At 34.3% G+C, this 20,757-nt stretch overlaps 1 non-coding gene across 1 annotated transcript; it reads left to right on the top strand.

The window, feature by feature from the left end:
• The first annotated feature begins 13,479 nt into the window (after window positions 1-13,479).
• LOC125611085 lies at window positions 13,480-13,582 on the top strand. The gene has a single exon (XR_007341210.1). It is a non-coding gene; the product is annotated as a U6 spliceosomal RNA (small nuclear RNA).
• The last annotated feature ends 7,175 nt before the right edge of the window (window positions 13,583-20,757 follow it).

The raw sequence follows: 20,757 nt of genomic DNA, 5'->3' as shown, positions 1-20,757 counted from the left end.
TGAATGAATGGATGAATTAATCCATTAAAGAATATAACATATGCTTTCTAACCTTCTCTCTTAACCCTTAACTGGAATGATGGATACTAAGTGTTATCTAATCTTTGTGCCTTAATTTGCTAGAGCATGGAATTGGAAATGATAGTTGTGACTCATCTCAATGGCTAAGCTTTGAAAAACCCATGTTTCCTTTTGCCCCTTGCCTCAGTCTGATAGCCTGGATACAGTTAAATGTTAATGAATCACGGTCTTGAGGGCTAAATGGAAAGATGTTCCATTCTGTGTTCATAATTGGCTTTTACCATGTTTTTCCATATTCAAAGAGATGTAATGGCCAGGAGTGTTCAATAATTGATGGAAGACCATGGACTTCTAGTTTACAGAAGCAGAGTGAGTTTAGAGAAAATTAAATATAAGTAAGTCCAAAAAAAGCAGAGAAACTGAAAAGTATTAAAGCTGGATAGAAAAAAATCATTAAATCAATAAGAGAAAAAACACTGATTGCATTAAAAATAAACTTTTCATCAGCAACATTATAAGCCAAAACATAATGGAATATTATTTTCCAAATATTAAACTATCAGTTAGGAGGGAGGAAAAAGTAAAGATATTTTTAGACACACACTGGGAGAATTTACATTCACTATAAGAATTACCAAAGGATAAAACTTTAGTAAGAAGAAATTAAACCTAAAAGGAAAGAATGAATTGTGTGAAGCAAATTGACAAGTATGATAAAAAATATATTTATAATTATAATAAGAGTTGACTTTTTTAAAGCTAAAAATAAAATGTGAAAGAGTATTTAAAGCATGGAAGGATAATAATAGTAGGAAATAATAACAGAATATGAGATTTGGTGACTAAAGTTAAAACAATATAAAAATCTATTATTGGAACAAAAATTTCTATGTGTTAAACTTAGACTTTAGACAAATATATTTGTTTAAATTTTAGGGAAAACCATGAAACTAATTGAAATATAAACTATAACTTCCAAACCAGTAGAGGATGAGAAAAGGAAGTTTTAAAGATAAATCAATCTAATGAAAAACTGGAATTTAAAAAATTAGATTAAAATTAAAACTTAAAAATTTTAATAAAAATTTAATTCAAATTAAAATTTTGTGTCTAAAAATGCAAAATAAGATGATAGCAGTAAGGTCTAATAGATCAATAATCATAATACATGTTAAAGCACTAAACTCAATTGTTAAAAAGTAAACTTAGACTGAATTTTATAAGTCCAGTTATATGGACTTTAAAGTGAACTTGGTTTTAAAATAAAATCTAGGTATATGTTGTTCATAAGATATGTTGACATTGAGAATTTGAATATAAAGGCACATATTTAGGATCATTAGGAAAAGAAAATAGCCATATTATTACAGAAAATTACAATACAAAGCAAAAGCATTGTTAGGGATAAAAAGAATCTTAGTTTTTTCTTTGATGAAAAGAGACTATTACCAGGGAGATATAAAAGTTTTGAGCCTATAATGCACTTGACACTGTAACCTTGAAATACATAAAACCAAACATCAGCAGAATTACAAGTAGAAACAGACAATACAAAACGATATTAGGAAACTTAAACATATGTCTCTTAGAAACAAACAAACAAAAAATTAACAATCAAAAAGTAGTAGCCAGGTGCAGTGGCATACCTATAATCCCAGTGGTTCAGGAGGCTGAGGCAGGAGGATCACAAGTTCAAAGCCAGCCTCAGCAACTTAGTGAGGGCCTAGGCAGCTTAGTGAGAACCTATCTCAAAATAAAAAATATAAAGGGCTGGGAAGGTGGGTGAGTGATTAAGCACCCTGGGTTCAATTCCCAGTACCAAATAACTAAATAAATAATTTAGCAAAGATATAAAAGATTCAAATAACATGTAAGGTTAAAACATTTATCTAGAAGAATTTTATCTAAAAACATATAAATGTACATATCAAAAATTGCCTAAAAACATTCAAATAACAGAAAGTTTCAAAAACTAGCAAGTATAATCCATAATATAATATAATTCAGATCAATTTTCTTTAACATAATTTAATATAATACAGTAAATTTAAAATAGAAAATTCCAAATAAATCATGAGTCAAAGAAAAGTCAAATTAAAAATGATAAAATAATAATAATTGAGGTAGATAAGATAGAATCACTATATCAAAATTTGTAGGACGTAACTAAAATGATATTCAAAAGATAAATTTATTACTTTAAATATGCATCAGAAAAGATTGAAAATTAAATATCAAAGCAACAATTGAAGAAGAATATTTCCAGCAAAGTTTGCCTAAAAGTGACTGTGAGAAAAAATTCTAAAAATTAAAGCAGAAATTAATACTATAGAAGCTAAGAATTGTTGAAAAGAACCAATTATTTCAAAAGCCAACTATTTGTACTTGGGAATCAATCTAACAAATGAAGTGAAAGACCTCTAAAATGAAAACTATAGAATGCTAAAAAAAGAAATTGATGAAAACTTAGAAAATGATAAGACCTCTTATACTCTTGGATAAGAGAATTAATATTGTCAAAATAGCTATACTACCAAAAGCAACACACAGATTCTATATAATTCTCATAAAAATTCAAGTGATAATCTTCATAGAAATTGAAAAGGCAGTCATGAAATTCATTTAGAAAAATAAGAGACCCAGAATAGCCAGTGCAATTCTTCACAAGAAAAGCGAAGCAGGAGGCAACACATTATGGAACCTCAAATTATACTACAGAGCTACAGTAACAAAAACGTCATGGTATTGGCACCAAAACAGTCATGAAGACCAATGGAATAGAATAGAAGACACAGAGACAAACCCACATGAATATAGTCATCTCATACTTAGACAAGGTTGCCAAAAACATACATTGGAGAAAATATAGCCTTTTAAACAAATCATGCTGGGAAAACTGGAAATCCATATGAACTAGAATAAAATTTAACCCCTATCTCTTATCCCACACAAAACTCAACTCAAAGTGGATCAAGGACCTAGGCATTACACCAGAAACTGTGCACTAGCTGGAAAAAATGTACACCCAACACTCCAACATGTCAGCTCAGGAATTGAATTCACAATATTTAAGCTATGGAGCTAAACAATATACCCTTCAACAGATGAATGAAAAGAAGATATGGCATATATACACAATAGAATATTACTCAGCCATAAAGAAGAATGACTTTATGATATTGCCTGTGAATGGATGGAATTGGAGACTGCCATGCTAAGTGAAATAAGCCAGTTCCAAAAAGCCAAATGTTGAATGTTTTCTTTGTTATGTGGAAACTAATCCAAAATAAGGTGTGAGGGGTGGTTAAAAAAAGAATTGAAGAAAGATCAGTGGAGTAGATAAAAGGGAATGAAGGAAATGGGGGGAGGGATAAAAAAAAAACAGTGGAATGAATCAGACCTAATATTCCTATGTACTTACATGAATATACCACAGTGAATCTCACCATTAAGTACAATCCACAAGACACTAATTTAAGAAAATAAATAAAAGTAAATAGCAGAAAAATCAGTAGAGTGGAGGGAAGGGAAGAGAGGTACGGGAGGAAGGGAGAGAGAGGGGAAGAACTGGGAATTGAATAGGACAAATTATATTACATATTTTTATAATTATGCTAAAATAAATTCTATTGTCATGTATAACTACAAGAAAAAAATGCCAGCTCTTTGAAAAAAGAAAATAGTTAAACTCTGTCAAATGAAATCAATGTGGAGTGTCAGGCAGGGAAATAGAGTCAATATTAGAAATGAAAAGATATGCCTACAGATAAAAATTAAGATTATTAGTAGTTATTAGGAATGACTTTTGATAGCAAATTTGAAATGTGGATTCATTTTTGGAAAAAAAAGTATAAATGACAAAAATGTATTCAGTAAGAAACTAAAATACTAAGTAGACCTACAGCCATTAACGTGATCAGATCAGTCATTAAAACTTATCCCACACAGAAGCAGAGGGCTCATGCAATTTCACATATTACCCAAGGAAAAGATCTGTATTTTTTTACCTTTTTAAAAATATTTTTTTAGTAGTAGATGGACACAATACCTTTATTTAGTATATTTTATGTGGTGCTGGGGATCGAACCCAGTGCCTCGTGTGTGCTAGGTAAGTGCTCTACCACTGAGCCACAACCTAAGCCCTTACATTTTAAATGATTTTGAAAATTTATTCTTTTTAGTTATTTAAAACATTAGGATACATTTTGAAATAATCCCAAAAGCATGGAATATAATCTGCTCTAATTCAGCACTTGCCCTTCCCTCCCTCTACTAATCTTTCTGCAATTTCTGTACAGTTTTTTAAAATTAATGTCTTGTAGATATACTTGATATTGGGGTTCACTAGGAAGGATCCTGTAGAAGGGAACATATCAGTGTTTATACAACTTGTTTGGGGAACTAGAAAAAGAGGAAGAGGTCTCCGATTTATTTTATATATGAATACTGACATATATTTAAGTGTAAAATATGGCATTAGGAGAGTATAAGGAAGAAAATTTGTAGATTATATTCAATGGTGGAAACAAAAATCCTAAATAGCATATTGACTATTCTGTAATGTGTTTTTTAAATTAATTATAATCAAAGAATACTCAACCTGGAACTTAGAGAATAATAAATCTATCAAGTAATTTAATGCTTTAATTCATTAAAGATGTATTTATTATCTCAATAAGTGCAGAAGAATTATATTAACTTCAAAAGCTATCAATGATGTTTTAAATTATGCCCATAACAATTTTTTAATTGAAAGAAGTTTCCTGAACCTTATGAACAACATTTTCAAAAGCCTAGAGCACAAATACCCTTCAATAATGAAATACAGGGAGCATGTTTTTCAAAGTCAAAGTAAAGGGAATATGTTTGCAATTGTAACTTTTATTTAACATTATATCAAGTATCCTATCCAATGTAACAAAGCAAGAAAAATAATAAAGGATATATGAAAAATTTATGAGAAAAAAATATGAAATTATTGCTATAAGTAAATAAAAGAGAGCCTGAACAATTCAAAGGTCAATCATGTCCATAGAACGGAAAAGTAAATAACATAAATAGGACAATTACCTTAAAAATAAATCTTTGAGTCCATCATAGTATCAAAATTCTTCAAAACACTTTCAAGGAACTCGATATGTTGATATTACAATGTGAATAGAAGAATAAATGGCCAAGAATTGGAAAAACAGATTAAGGATAAAGTAGAAGAGTCATCATACCAGATATCTAAAATCTTCTAATAAGTAATACCAAATAATTAAAACACTGTGGCAGGTGTAAGAATAGAAAAATACACTAATGGAACAAATACAATACACAGGAAAAGCCTCATGAATATATGGTATTACAACTAGAGAATAAGACAGGCTATTCAATAGGCAATGAGAAAACTAGTCATTCATATGGGGAAAAAATGAAATTATGTCTCTTCCATATACAATATACTGTTAGGAAAGCAAAAGGAGAGAGAAGCAAAGTGCAGAGGGCAAAAGCAAAAGCTGCCCTCCTGAGCTGCTCGCTTTATTTATATCAATAGGTTACTTTAGGTCATTGGCATCATTAATACATATTGTTCATTGTATTACTAGGCAGGTTACAGACTTAGCAACATTATGCAGGTTATTCCTCAATTACATACTAAGTTGTAATGTGCAATGTGAGGAGCTTTGTATAGCTCTCAGGAAAGTCTATTGTATAAAGTTACTGTTAGGTGAGAAGGTTTAGGCTCAGTGAAACATTATGATTGTCTAACAAGAGACTTCTTTTATTCCCAGGAGCAGTGTGCCTGAGATCAAGGTCGAGGCTGATAAGACTCTAACACAGAGCCTCCTCATGAAGGACATTGCTACAGCAGCTAGGCATCCTGTGTCTCTGCACACAAGTTTTCCCAGCAGCCAGGCATTCTGTGTCTTTGCACAGAAACTTTCTAGCCATCAAGCATGCCACAGTCACGAAGCTATCAGAGACCTCAATCCCAAACACAGAACCCTTACAATATACAAAACAAATTCAATGTGCTCAGAAAGCACAATTTTAAAACATAAATTAATGGTATCTTTTAAAACGTAGCAGAAGAACATTTCTTAACTAACAGACATAAAGGCATAAACCTTAGAATATTAATAAATGTGAGCAATGGTCAAAACTTCAGTTGTCTTCAGCCCTCATCAGTTTGGAGGAGATATTCACAATGCATGTAATGGACCAAAGAGTTGGATCTAAAACCATAAAACTCCATACAAAACAAACTTTTACAAAAAGGGTGGGGGAAGGAGAGACCTAAAGAACTTCATAGGCAATCAAAGAGGAAATCTAAGTAATAAGCATTAAGCAAGATATTCAAGCTTAATAAGCTGTTATAAATAAAATAAAAAATCAACTGCACTTAAATCTGGTGAACATGAGAACAAATGAAAAGTGTCTTACATCATTGCTATGACCTAAATTGGTAAAACCCCTTTAACAAATAATTTTGTAGTATTTAAAAAGTATAAAATCAATATGTCTGAGATCCCTATAATTCTAGTTTTTCATTTTATAGAAATCTTTATGTATGCACTCAAGAAGATGTAAATAGGAACTTTTACCACAGTGTGCTTTCTAACAGCAATAAAATGGAAATACTTCATTTGATAACCTAAGGAAAAACAAAACAAAACCTCTGGCCTCATGGAGTTTATATTCCATGATTCAAGAATTCCAAATACCACAAATATTTGGAATTCTTGAATCATGGAATATGATGGACATCATTATCCAAAGTACATGAAGACATGAAGTGGTGTGAACACACTTTATATACAAACATGAAAAGTTGTGCTCTATATGTATAATAAGAATTGTAATGCATTCTGCTGTCATGTACTTAAAAAATAAAATCAATTAAAACAACAACAACAATAACAAAAATAAGAATTCCAAATACCACAAATACTGCACTCTATCTACCTCCCAACATTTTTGTAAGTTAACTAGGAACATATACTTTTTTCTCAGTCCAAACAAGAAATTGAAAAGGCATTCTATGTATGGCCAATCTATTTATTGCTGCTTCAGTAAAGCATTTTAGTGTATTTTGATGATATAAAGGCCTGAATGAACAACTCTGTGGGTTAATAATATTGTTTGGATGTGATTGAAATCAAAGAGAACAGAAAAAAGAAAATGGCAAACACATAGTCATGTGTTTATTTGTATGAATACACTACCAGAAATGTCACTCTGTCAATAGACTGTTAGAGGATGGATCACTCAAAAAACAGATAAAGAGATTATCCCAAAGGGAAAATGGATTCTGTAGTCAAGAGAAAGTTGCCAGCAGAACTTCCAGGATGCCGACTTGGAGATGAGATAAATCTGTGCTTCAATTCAGGTTCTGCCACACAGTTTGTCAAATCATCAAACTTGATTCAGTTTCTTTTTTCTTTTTCCTTCTATAAAATGAAATAATTCCTGCTTCGTAAAAACCACCCATACTAGTTTGGACACAATCATCAGAGTGCTGGATGGACAGACCCACAGAGAATCCTTTACGTCCTAGCAAGACTCAAACACCAACATCTCACAAACCACACACTTCCTAAGAAACAAAAATCTCAAAGAAATCCAAATTTTTTAGATTATCACTCATCATCTGGATTCTCACTTCATGTGGCTTTCTTCATGTCCTTATCTGAGCCAAGTTCACACTCCTCAAACCTCCAAACCCTTTCAAGTTTGTCATTGGAAAACCTCTTAGAGCTTCAATCTCTTTCATAGTGTTCTCTTTCCGGATCCACCAGAAACCTGCTTTCCCCTGAGACCCCTTTCTCTGCACCCCATCAAGCAGTAGCTGCTTTCCCTGACACATACCTTATGCCAATATATAGGGCATCGTTTCTTCTCCCTCTTCAAAAGGCCATAGCTCTTTTGAAAACCCTGCTTCAGATTAAACCACACTCTCCCTTCCTTGATACAATCACACCCAGACCTCAATAAAGATCTCATTTACAGACTGTTTTGGTCAGCCTTTTGCTGCTGTAACTAAAAGACCCAACCAGAACAATTGTAGAGGAAGGAAGGTTTATTTAGGGGCTCATGGCTTCAGAGGTCTCTGTCCATGAGTGGCTGGCTCTATTCCTCAGGGCTCAAGGTAAGGCAGGACAGCTTGGTGAAAGAGTGTGGCAGAGGAAAGCAGCCCATGTGAGGATTAAGAAGCAGAGAAAGAGGTCTCTACTCTCCAGATACAAAATATATAACCCATAGGCTGCCCCCAATGAGCCACTTCCTCCAGCCACATCCTAGCATTTCAGTTACTACTCAGTGAATCCTTTGTAGGGGATCCATTCACTGATTGGGTTAAGACTTCCAAAACCCAAACGTTTCTCCTCTGAACCTTCTTGCACTGTCCCACACATGAGGTTTTGGGAGACACCTCACATCCAAACAATAATGCAGACTATGTAAATTGTATCAACTATTCTCCTTCAAACATTGCTGTCATCCTAATTCTTGGTAATTTCAACATATGCATAGATGATCTTTCCAGTACTCTTTCAACTTACTTCAACCTCTCTGGGGATCTCATTCACTAACTCACTACTCCTGTGATTTTTAAGCACAGGCTAAGTCATTAAGCCATCCTAGAGAGCCTGATGCTGTTCTGCTCCCTGAATAACAAAAGTCAGAGGCAACTTTCATATAGTAGGTCAGAGAAGTAACCTATCTACAGAGCCAGAGGGCAGGTTCCACCCAGAAATATGAAGGTGACAGAGTTGTTTTTTTTTTTTGACACCTAGCCATGGTTCATTTCTCTGCATTTCCTGTTCATTTCTCTGTATTTCCTCTTTTTTGTCCAGATTATTTCTTTAATCTTTAATATTTAATCAATATCTAATATAGAAAAATAATATCAGACTCATTCCCTTTAGTTTAAAATTAAATTTGGAATAAAAAACTTTATTTAAAAAATATTTAGGGTATTAATAGGTATATGAATGAATCCTTTTCATGAGGAATTTGAGGAAATGGTTTTCTCCTCTGTCTATAATATGACTGGACTGGCTTGGGCCTCCTAAATCCACCTTGAATATACAGATGGGCACTTTTTTCCCTTTTTATCCATTAGCTTGTTATAATCTCTTGGAATATGACAATCATCTGTAATTGAATATGAAACCATTTGTCACTCAAATTTTAACGCTATACGTTTAAAGGTTATATTCAATTTTTCTTTTATTTATTAATCCATTTGATCAATATAGAGTGAGGATCTATAACATTCAAGGCCCTTGGCTAGGTGTTTGACCAAAGATGAGAAATAAACAGTCTCTGACTAGTTATCTTATTGTCACAGGAAAGTAATGATTATAATCAAGTATTCTACAGAGGAAAAATTTCAGTGAGAAGTGTCAGGAATAATGCATTATTTGTAACTGGAGTTTTGCTATTCAAAATACTTAAAAGACCAATAAGAGAGTGCTAATTAAAAATGTATTACTATAGTATTTCTCTCAAGAAGCTTTTCACAAAATGCATCTAAGAGATAAGCAAGAGAATTGGAAGAAAAAAATGGAGGTCAGTAAATTTGAAACATAGAATTTAAGAACTAAACAGCACATCAGAATTTGACTAGTCAAGTGTTTTGGTTTCACTCCATCAAATGTAGAAAGTTGGAAAGAGCATTGCTCCAGTCTTTAACTTAGAAAAAAATCCAGAAAATTATAAATTATCAACTTTTCTTGAAATCATATGAGTAGCAAGAATTAGCAACTAACCTGCACTTTGGGGAGAGATAATACCTGCAGAGAGAAAGAGGGTCATGTAACCACCAGAGATAATTTGACTTCCTTCCATGTTTTTATTCCTTTAATTTTTTTTTCTTGCCTGATTTCTGTGCCTCGAGTTTCAATTACATTCAATAAGAGAGTGAGAATGAATGTCCTTGTCTTTTTCCAGATTTTAGGGAAAATGTTTTCAGTTTTTTTCCATTCATTATGATGTTGGCTTTGGGTTTGTCATATACAGCATGTATGATATTGAGGTAAGTTCCTTCTATCCCTAGCTTCTTCAGTGTTTTTAGCATGAATGGGTACTATATTTTTGATGACCTTTTTGTTTGCATGTATTGAGATGATAATGTGATTTTTGTCCTTACTTCTATTTTTTTTTTTTTTTTTTTTTTAGAGAGAGAATTATTTATTTATTATTTTAGTTTTCAGTGGACACAACATCTTTGTTTGTATGTGGTGCTGAGGATCGAACTCCGGGTCTCAGGCATGCCAGGCGAGCGCACTACCGCTTGAGCCACATCCCCAGCCCCCTTACTTCTATTTATGTGAAAAATTATATTTATTGATTTTGCATATGTTAGACCAACCTTGCATCTCTGAGATAAAAGCAACAACTTTCTGGTGTTCAATCTTCTTAATGTGTTTTTGAATGTAGATTGCTAATATTTTATGGAGTATTTTTGCATCCATGTTCATCAGGGATTTGATTTGATTCATTAGGATTTTCTTTCCTTGATGTATCTTTATCCAGGTTTGGTTTCAGGGTGGTACTGGCATCATAGAATGAATTTGGGAGTATTCTCTTTCTTTCTATTTCATGAAATAATTTGAAGAGGACTGACATTAATTCTTCTTTAAAGGTTTGGTAGAACCCAGCTGAGAATCCATCTGGTCACTGGCTTTTCTTTGTTGGGAGGCTTTTTATTACTGCTTTAGTCTTGTTGCTTGACATTGGTCCATTTGGGTGTTCTATATTGTCCTGGTTCAATTTGTGCAGGTCATATGTATCTAGAAATTTGGCAATAAATATTTTAGATTTTCCAATTTATGGAATATAACTTTCAAAATAGTTCCCAATGAACTTCTGGATCTCAGAAATGTCTAGGGTGACATCACTGTTTTCATCTCTAATTTTGTAGATTTGGGACTGTCCTTTCTTTCATCTCTGATCTTATTTCCTATCTTTCAAATGATCAAAACAGACATTTCTAAAAAGAAGAAATACAAATGACCAATGAATATATGAAAAAAAATCAACATCCTTGGTAATTAGGAAAATGCAAATCAAAACTATACTGAAATTTCATCCCACTCCAGTTAGAATGGCAGCCAGCAAGAATACAAATAACAATTGTTGGTAAGAATCAGGTAAAAAGGTAAACTTGTATATCGTTAGTGGGACTGCAAATTAGTACAACCACATTAGAAAGTAGAATGCAGATTCCTCAAAAAGACTAGGAATGGAATCACCATATTACCCAGCCATTCCACTCCTTTGTATTTATCCAAAAGAACTAAAATCAACAAACTATATTGATACATGAATAACAACGTGTATGGCAGCACAATTCAAATTATGAAGCCAATCTAGGTATCTGTCAGCAGATAAATGGATAAAAAAATGTGTGCATTAATTAAAAAGGTCATAATAGAAGGGAGATCAGTAGAATAAGTAGATCAGAGGGCAAGAGGAGGGGAGGGAAAGGGATATGATTAAGCAAATTATGTTATATGTATGTAAAACTATGACACTGAATCTCACTGTTAGGTATAATAATAATGCACCAATAAAATATAATTTTAAAAGATTCAATAAAGAACAATGGAAAATGTGTTTATAAATATGGATAATTTTACTCTGCAAGAGACACTGTTAAGTGAATAACCGTCAACCCCAGAAATCCCACTCCTAGATATTTACCCAAGGAAATTAAAAACTATGTTCTCACAAAAACCTGTATGCAATTTTTTTTATAGCAGAATCATTTATAATTGACACAAACTATAAAAGTTCAAATATCTTTCAACAGGGGGGACACAAAGAGGAAATATTTTCAAATCACATATCTGACACAAGACTTGTATATAAAATATTTAGAGAATAATCAAAATGCAGTGATAAGAAAACACAACTAAATTTAAACATTTGAACAAACACTTCACCAAAGAAGACATATGGATAACAAATAAGCACATTAAGATGTTATTGGCATTATTAGTCACTAAGGAAATATAAATTAAAACAATAAGATATTACTCCACAGTAGAATGGCTAAAATAAAAATAATAATTGGCAAAAGCACCCAATCTATAAAGGCTACATATCATATGATTCCAAAAGCACCCAATCTAAAAAGGCTATCATATCATAATCTGGAGAAGGTGAAACTCTGGAAAATGTTGAAAATATCAGTGGTTTCCAGGGAATTGGAAGAGAGAAGATAAATAGGTAGAGCACAAAGGATTTTTAGGGCAGTGAAAATACTTGTTTGAAACTATAATGATGTATGTCATTACATGTTTGTCCAAACCTTTTGTCCAAACCCTATAGAATATTTAGCACCAAGAAAGAACCCTAATGTAAACTACGGACTCTCAGTGGTAATCATGAACTAAGGCAGGTTCATCAACTGTAGGAAATGTACCTCTCTGGTGAAGGATTTTCACAATGGGGAGGTTCATTTTCTGTGGGGGAAAAAGAGGCTGTGGGAAATATATGTATATTCTCCACAATCTTGCAGTAAACTTAAAAGTGCTATAAAATTAATCTTTTAGAAATAGACTACAATACCAAGTTCCATGAGGGAGGTAGAGAAACTGGATTACTCATGTGTTGATTGTAAGAATGTAATAGGGTACAGATACTCTTTAAAATAGTTTAGCAGTCTCTTATAAAGTTAAACACCCTGACTGTCAACCCCAGAAATCCCACTCCTAGGAATTACCCAAGGAAATTAAAAACTATGTTCTCACAAAAACCTGTATATTATTTTTTTATAGCAGAATCATTCATAATTGCCACAAACTACAACAGTTCAAATATCCTTCAACAGGGGGAACATAAAAACACACTGTGGTACATCCATTCAATGGAATACTATTTAGCAAAACAAGGAACTGTTGATTCATAGAACATGGATGATTCCTTAAGTGCATTTTGCGATGTGAAATTAGCCATGCCCCAAAGGCTGTGTATTGTATAATTAAATTTTTATAATATTCTAGAAAAGACAAAACTACAGAAATTAGAAGCAGATTCATTGTTGAGAGAAGAGGAAGGATAGAGTATAAAGTTGGGACATAAGGGAAATGTAAAGGTCATGGACCTATTCCATATGGGACCATGGTGGGTACATGACAACATTATCAAAATGCATAGATGTGAATACCACAAAGTGAAAATTTGACTGTGCTCACTCAAATACATTTGCATAGATCTCTTAGCTGTGTCCACTCAGCAGGTCTAAAAGTAAGATACTTAGGAACAATGAGCCCACCAACCACTGAATTATTGATTTCTAAGTGCCAGCATCCAATAAAGGAACCAGACTTCTTTGGAGAAATATCTGGTTCTAGGTCTGGGGCAGAAAAAATGCAAAATGAATCTGAAAGTTTTCTTCCAGAAATGAAAGGGAAATGAGGTCATGGCAACCTCAAAGAATTCCCAGTGGCACAAACTGGAACAATCTGATAAATCAAATAAATAATGCATTGAAATGATACAGAGAAGATTAGCGTGGCTCCTGCACAAGAATGACATGCAAATTTATGAAGAGTTCCATATTATTAGGACTAAAAACAGCATACTACAGGGACACAGCCACATCAATGTTTATAGCAGCACAATTCACAATAGCTAAACTGTGGAACCAACCTAGATGCCCTTCAGTAGATGAATGGAAAAAGAAAATGTGGCATATATACACAATGGAATATTACTCAGCAATAAAAGAGAATAAAATCATGGCATTTGCAGGTAAATGGACGGAGTTAGAGAAGATAATGCTAAGTGAAGTTAGCCAATCCCAAAAAAACAAGTGCTGAATGTTTTATCTGATATAAGGAGGCTGATTCGTAGTGGGGTAGGGAGAGAGAGCATGGGAGAAATAGACAAATTCTAAGTAGGGGTGGGAGGGGAAGGGAGGAGGCACAGGAAAAAAAATGATGGTGGAATGTGATGATCATTCTTATCCAAAACAGATGTATGAAGACACAAATTGGTGTAACTAAACTTTGTATACAACCAGAGTTATGAAAAACTGTGCTGTATATGTGTAATAAGAATTGTAATGCATTCCACTGCCATACATAAACAAAAAATATTAATTAAAATTAAAAAAAAATAAATAATGACAATATTGGATTATAACTCTTTAAACAAGACATATATCTATGGGTCCACATTGACATAAATTGAATGATTGAATAAATACAGAAGAAAGAAGACACAAATCATTCTTGCATAGGAGTTGCAATGAATAAATGTAGAAAGAATGAGAGAAATTTAAAATTACCATTAAAACACCAAACTAATAATTCCTTTAGTCAGAGTCACTGTTGAAAGCTAAAATTGAATATAAGCAGCATATTTGCATAGCCTCAAAATACCTTTTCCAAAATATTTATTTGTAGTGGCTTCAACATTTGTCCAAGAATTCTTCCACACTCTTTCCTCTAAGAGGTCATGCTTAATTCCCCTCCCCTTGATGAACAAAGTCCAAATAGTAAAAAACAATAACTTTACAGTGAAGAAAACTGGCAATCTGCTCATTAACCAAGCAATAAAGGTTAGCTTGACCAGCAGTGTCATTTTGATGTCATCTACCCCTGATAAAGTGGAAATTGGTGATAAGAAGCACACCAAGTGTCTGTGGTGTTCTTCTGCAAAACAATGGTTCAATCACAAGAGATCATAGGAATCCAAATTGAGGAACTTTATAGATCATGAAATGTAAAAAAAAAAGAAAGAAAGAAAGAAAAAGAAAAAGAAAAAAAAAAGAAGCTCTCACAAAATGGGGGCGAATAAGGAGACACAATAACTAAACATAATGTGTGATCCTGAGTTGGATCCTGGAAAAGAAATGGGATAACAGTGGAAGGAGAGGGGAAATTCAAATAAAGTCTGTGGTTTAGATTTTATACCATGTTACTTTCTAGTTTTGATCAATGTACTTTACCTATGTGAAATGTTAACAGAGGAACACTCTATACCATCTGTTATGATTTAGATGTGGTGTCCCCTGAAAGCTCACATGTGAGACAATGCAAGAAGATTTGGAGGAGAAATGATTGGGTTATAGCCTTAGCCCAAACTGAAGTCGTAGGATGTGGCTGGAGGAGGTAGGAATTGGGGCGTGGCCTCCCCCCCTCCCCCTCTCCCTCTGTCTCTCCCTCCCCCTCCCTCTTCTTCTCCATCACCATGATGTGAGCTGCTTTGCTCCACCACCCTCTCCCTCCATGATGTCCTGCCTCACCTCCAGCCCCGGGGAATGGAGCTGGCCTTCTCTGGACTAAGACCTCTGAAACCTCGAGCCCTCAAATAAACTCTTCCTCCTCTACAGTTATGCTGGTCTGATCCTTTAGTCAAAGCAGCAAAAAAGCTGACTAGAACACCATCTTTGCAACTCTTTTGTAAATCTAGACTTACATAATAAAGGTTTTAACATTCAATTATTCCATTCCCCACTTATCACTTGGGTGACTTTTGGGAAACAGACATCAGTAATCTGGTTTTCTAGTTAAGACATAAAACTGCATTTTCCAGATGGACATTTTGCAGAGGGACTAAGGCAACACCCTGCATCCCGTTGACCAGTTTTCTCCTCTCTCTACCTCCACATCATCGTTGAGATTGGCAGTCAAAGGATAGGCAGGGTTGGTGCCATTGCTCAAGTTTTCCATGCAAACAATTTTCTCCTCATCCTGTTTTCCTTAAAACTTTGACCTAATTACTTTCACATGCTGAGCTAATTCTCATGACTGATTAAAAGCAGCTAAAAACATCAGTAAAATCTGTTAAAGTGCAAGAATGAAGACCCCATTCATTCGAGCTCTTGAGTCATCATTTCTCTAAATGCATGACACAAATATATTCTTTTCTCTCTTATATTGATAATTTTACATTAAAACATCAATAGGGAGCAGCATCTGGGCTGCTTGCTCAACCACAGTAGCTGGATTCATTTTTTCCTCTTTATTAAAAAGGTGCTTAGTTCACATTATGGATTTTCGATTAGCAATAATCATAAAGAACAGTGTCTGGTGTTCAGAAAACTTAACTGGCTGCTTTCAAAGCAAATCTTTAAGTCCAAAGATCAAGTTGTTTCTGATACTTAACAAAGGCACATATTTATTCCTCTAGACAGTTAGTGCTTTTGAGGGTTTATTTTTCATTAATCTTCACTCTTGGCACTTCTCACTTGGGAATGTCTATTCCTAAAGAAGCAGCACCCAGCAGAGCCAGAGAAACAGGAGGCTGGGAGCCCGTTGTCTATGCACCCCTATTTCCTTCTTGTTTTTCCAGTAGTAATTGTATTCATCCTCTTTCTAACCAGCAGAGAAGCAGTTGGACAGATACCTTGGGCAGAAGGGTTCAAGCAAAAAACAGGAAAACATTTTAAATTTTTTATTCTCAAACAGAAACCCTCACAAAAAAGACTCCCAAGGACAGTTTAAAATGACTAATTTGAAAATCAAATAAATTAGGTTTTGCAAAGTGCAAAGAAGGCAAGCCGGTTGCCGAAGGCCTCCCCTTTGTAATGGTATTTCTCTGCATGGGATTCATCTTGATTTCAGTGACATAATACTTTCTAGCATTGTCTTCCACTCACTCTCAGGCAAAATCGATCATTCACTCACAATTTAGTATAAGTTGAAATGAACGTGTCATTGCCCCAGGAATTGCCTCTATTTTGAACATTAGTCCTCACTGAGGAAAAGCAGTTGTTTCCAAGATTAAAAGTTTAGTTGTTGATGATCCTAAGAAAGAAATGGATTGAAACTAGACAGAAAGAAACCTTCATGCATCTCAAAAATGTATCTTCCCGAGTTAAGGTCGAACACATGACAAGACTCCAAGGTGTTTTTGTGACTCGTTGTAGTTTCAGGCTAAAGTATCAGGACACATATTATTTTTCTCTCTTTCATTATTCACCTTGTTGTACCTTTAATCTTGGTTCAGTTTGATAAATGGAGATTTTTCCAGAGGGTTAAAGAGGAATGAGTTGAATTTCACCCATATTCAGGGCCGATGCTGAGGACCTTCCTGGTTTTCATGCACCATACGGTTTGGCACAACTCCCCCCACCAAAAACACCCCTTAGCTTGTGTGCCATCCATCATTTTGCTTGTTGACTTAGTTTCATTTTCTGTTTTTCTGGCCTGCTCAACTGCCTGCAACAGCACTAAATTATTCTTCTGATCTTTCCATTTCCCTGGGTTCAAAAACTGCAATTTGTAGAAGTCTTTTAACATAAAGGACTTTCTGATAAAGGTAGATGCCAATGAAATGATAAAGGTCAAAGGAAAACTGTACACTTTAAGGAAGAGGCACCCTTCATGGAAATACCATATTTTCATTATGTTTTATGTCCTTGAGAAATATTGCGACTGCGGAGAAGTCAATATAGAGACTTAGAAATGAAAGGAACATTAGAGATTGTCCAGCCTGACCTCAGTCATGGCTGTGGACATGGAAGCTTTGAAAGGGTAAGACATAGTGCTCCTCAGGGGCAGAATTAGAACTTCAAACAGGCACTGCAATCAGTTCTCTGTTGAGTCCTCCACACTGTGCTGACACTTTTAATTATATATTCTTTTTTAAAAAATTTATTCATTTTAGTTAGGTATATATGATAGCAGAATGCATTTTGATCCATTATACACAATTGCAGCACAACTTTTCATTTCTCTAGTTGTACACAATGTAGCATCCCACCATATGTGCAATCATATAGGTACCTAGGGTAATGATGTCCATCTCATTCCACCATCCTTCCTGTCCCCATACATCTCCCCTGCCCTCCCCTTTTCTCATTCAAAGTTCCTCCATTTTCCCCATGCTCCCTGCCCCATTATGAATCAGCATGCACTTATCAGATGGAACATTCGGCCTTTGGTTTTGTGGGATTGGCCTACTTCGCTTAGCATTTTCTCCAACTCCACCCACTTACCTGTAACTGCCATAATTTTATTCTCTTTTAATACTGAGTGATATTCCACTGTGTATATATACCACAGTTTCTTTATCCATTCATCTGTTGAAGGGCATCTAGGTTGGTTCCACAGTTTAGACATTGTGATTTGAGCTGCTATAAACATTGATGTGGCTGTGCCCCTGTAGTATATTCTTAATGATGAAAAAACATATAGAAAGGGAGTACCTACCTAGTCAGGAATAAATGGAATGTGCTCTCATTCCTTTTTTTTTAAAGAGAGAGAATTTTTTTTAATATTTATTTTTTGTTTTTTGGCAGACACAACATCTTTATTTGTACGTGGTCCTGAGGATCGAACCCAGAGGCCGTGCGCATGCCAGGCGAGCGCGTTACCGCTTGAGCCACATCCCTAGCCCCTCTCATTTCCGTTTTAAACTAAGGTCTTGGCTTAGAGTAATTTGCCTAGTCATGGAGTGACCATCTGATGGTGAAACCCAAGCCATGGTCAGGGTGGAAGAAGCCTACTGTTTTTCCCTCTCCCTACCTGGATCCCCATAGTCCTGGGTCCTGGCTTTGCTGGCTTTGTAGCATCCTTGATGCTGTCCCCTTCATCCCAGTCATAATGCCACACTTGTAGCTTAGAAGCTTGTAAGTGCACACTGGCCTGTTGGAGTGGTTCTTTTAAATATTAATTTTTGGTTAGAGTCTCTTTTTTCCCCTTTCAACCCATGATGAAAGGAACCACTAAGTCACACTCTACCTGAAGTATTACTTTCAGTATAAGGGTATCATCAATTAAATCTATAACTACTTCTTCTGACTAGTTATTCCAAAGTGCTGAGCCTAAGGCCCCTTACCTACAACTGATGGATTTATTTTTTATTTTTTTATTTTTTGGTTCTGTTTTTAGCCATTGCAAATATTTAGCCTTGTGGCTCCAAAGGCATGATAACTAGAGGAGTTTTGTGGTACAGAAGAATGACAAGGAGCAACAGGGAATTTTCAGAAACTGAAGCCACTCCCTTTTACCTCTGTTTAAATTACTTTCTCTTGTATTCACATTTCCCCAGTGACAAAGGTCAAGCAGTGCCACATCACTCACCACTGTTTTCGTTTTAGCCTTCTGTCTTGACATTGTCATGAGAATGAATTACCTGCACTTGCCATGCAAGTAGTAACATGGATTTGCTGTGGTGCTGACCGGGAATGCTCTTGGGAGTCTGCTCACTTTGGCCTTGGTTATGACTGTGTCTTTCTGGTGGGGGAAAAAAAAAGTGCCTGATTTTAAAATAATAAAGCAACGAAAAGGATTTTTTTTTCCAATTTACTGAGCATCATTAATACCTTTGCAAGCATTGTGTTCAAAACTTTACCAAGTTGACCCACATCAAAGAAAATGAGGCCAGAAAACTAAACATGGTTCCAAAGACCAATTTTTGCCCCTCACATTGTGAGCTATTCCTCGATATTTAGCCAATATGTCATTCTTCCTTCATAAATCATGTTTTCTGGTTGAAGAAAATCTCAACTGTTACCACAAAAATAACATGCCCTACTTTCATCTTAAATAGAGAGTTTTCTTCAAAGACCAGTCATTTTGATATTTTGGTGGAGGTTTTTTTTTCTCTTCTACAACTAGTGGGATGTGTAATCAAATGAAACAGTGCATACAAAGCTTCTTTTTAAATGTATAAATTTCTAAGTAAATATATAAAATATTTTCATATTAATTAGCCATACTTCAGTTCTGTGTTTTTGCATGAGTTTAATGTACCACTGGGCCCCACATGAGATATCATAGATTCAAAGAGGAATAAGGCCTGAATGCCACCATGGGGTACCCCATCATCCAGCAGGTGAACTTTCACACACACGATTTATTAAATTATATCAGACAAGAACATGAATAAATTATTAAATAATATGTCATCTGTTGTCACAATAATTATAGTACCCACTTTCTATGTGTGTTCACACACACATTTATTTATATATTATATATTATTATATATTGAAGTATGTATAATTATATGTTATATTATTATATTATTTATTATATTATTATTAAATATTATTAATATTTATAAATATATATCTATATTTCAACCTTTAACAATCTACCCCCAAGAACAGAGAAAAAGGATGAAAAATAAACATTTTCTCACTCAATCAACTTGATATGTTGATAGTGGCCCTATGAAGAATTGGATTTAAAAATAATTCAAAGTTATTTCCAAGCTCACCAGAAAAGTTTGATTGATTACTATTGCTGCCCTTGGCCTAGGAATAAGAATAGATTATTGCATCTCACATCTTTGCCCCCTCTTATCTCTAGCATGCAACAGTTACAACAAACTTTCTCTACCCTATCATAGATTCTAAGACATTATGTTCCCTTTCACCAAAGTTCTCATCATATATACTTTATTAATCAACCTTTCTCTTGGGATCAGTAAGTTGAGAATAATGATTTCCCTCATTTATTCCTTTGCTTTCAGAGAGATGAAGTTGGTAGTGAGGCAAGTCAAAAATTTACTTGACTCTCTGTTTTAGGTAAATGAGACTTCCAGCTGATATTTGGGATGCCATCACTATTGTATTAGTCTTCTTGTTAGGGTGTCATTCCCAGCAAATAAGGGAAATAGGTTATCTCATCTTAAAATTGTTAAGAATTGCAAAGCCCAAAAGCAATCAAAGAAATCATGAAAGAAGAATCCAAAAGATGTAGCTACATAAATACTCAAAATGTATTAAAATATGTAAAGAATCACAAACAAATGACAAAACAACTTGGGGGATAATGAAGA

This window comes from Marmota marmota, unplaced genomic scaffold (assembly GCF_001458135.2).
Source record: "Marmota marmota marmota unplaced genomic scaffold, marMar, whole genome shotgun sequence".
Taxonomy (NCBI): Eukaryota; Metazoa; Chordata; class Mammalia; order Rodentia; family Sciuridae; genus Marmota; species Marmota marmota.
This window is presented reverse-complemented; position numbering and strand designations above follow the sequence as displayed.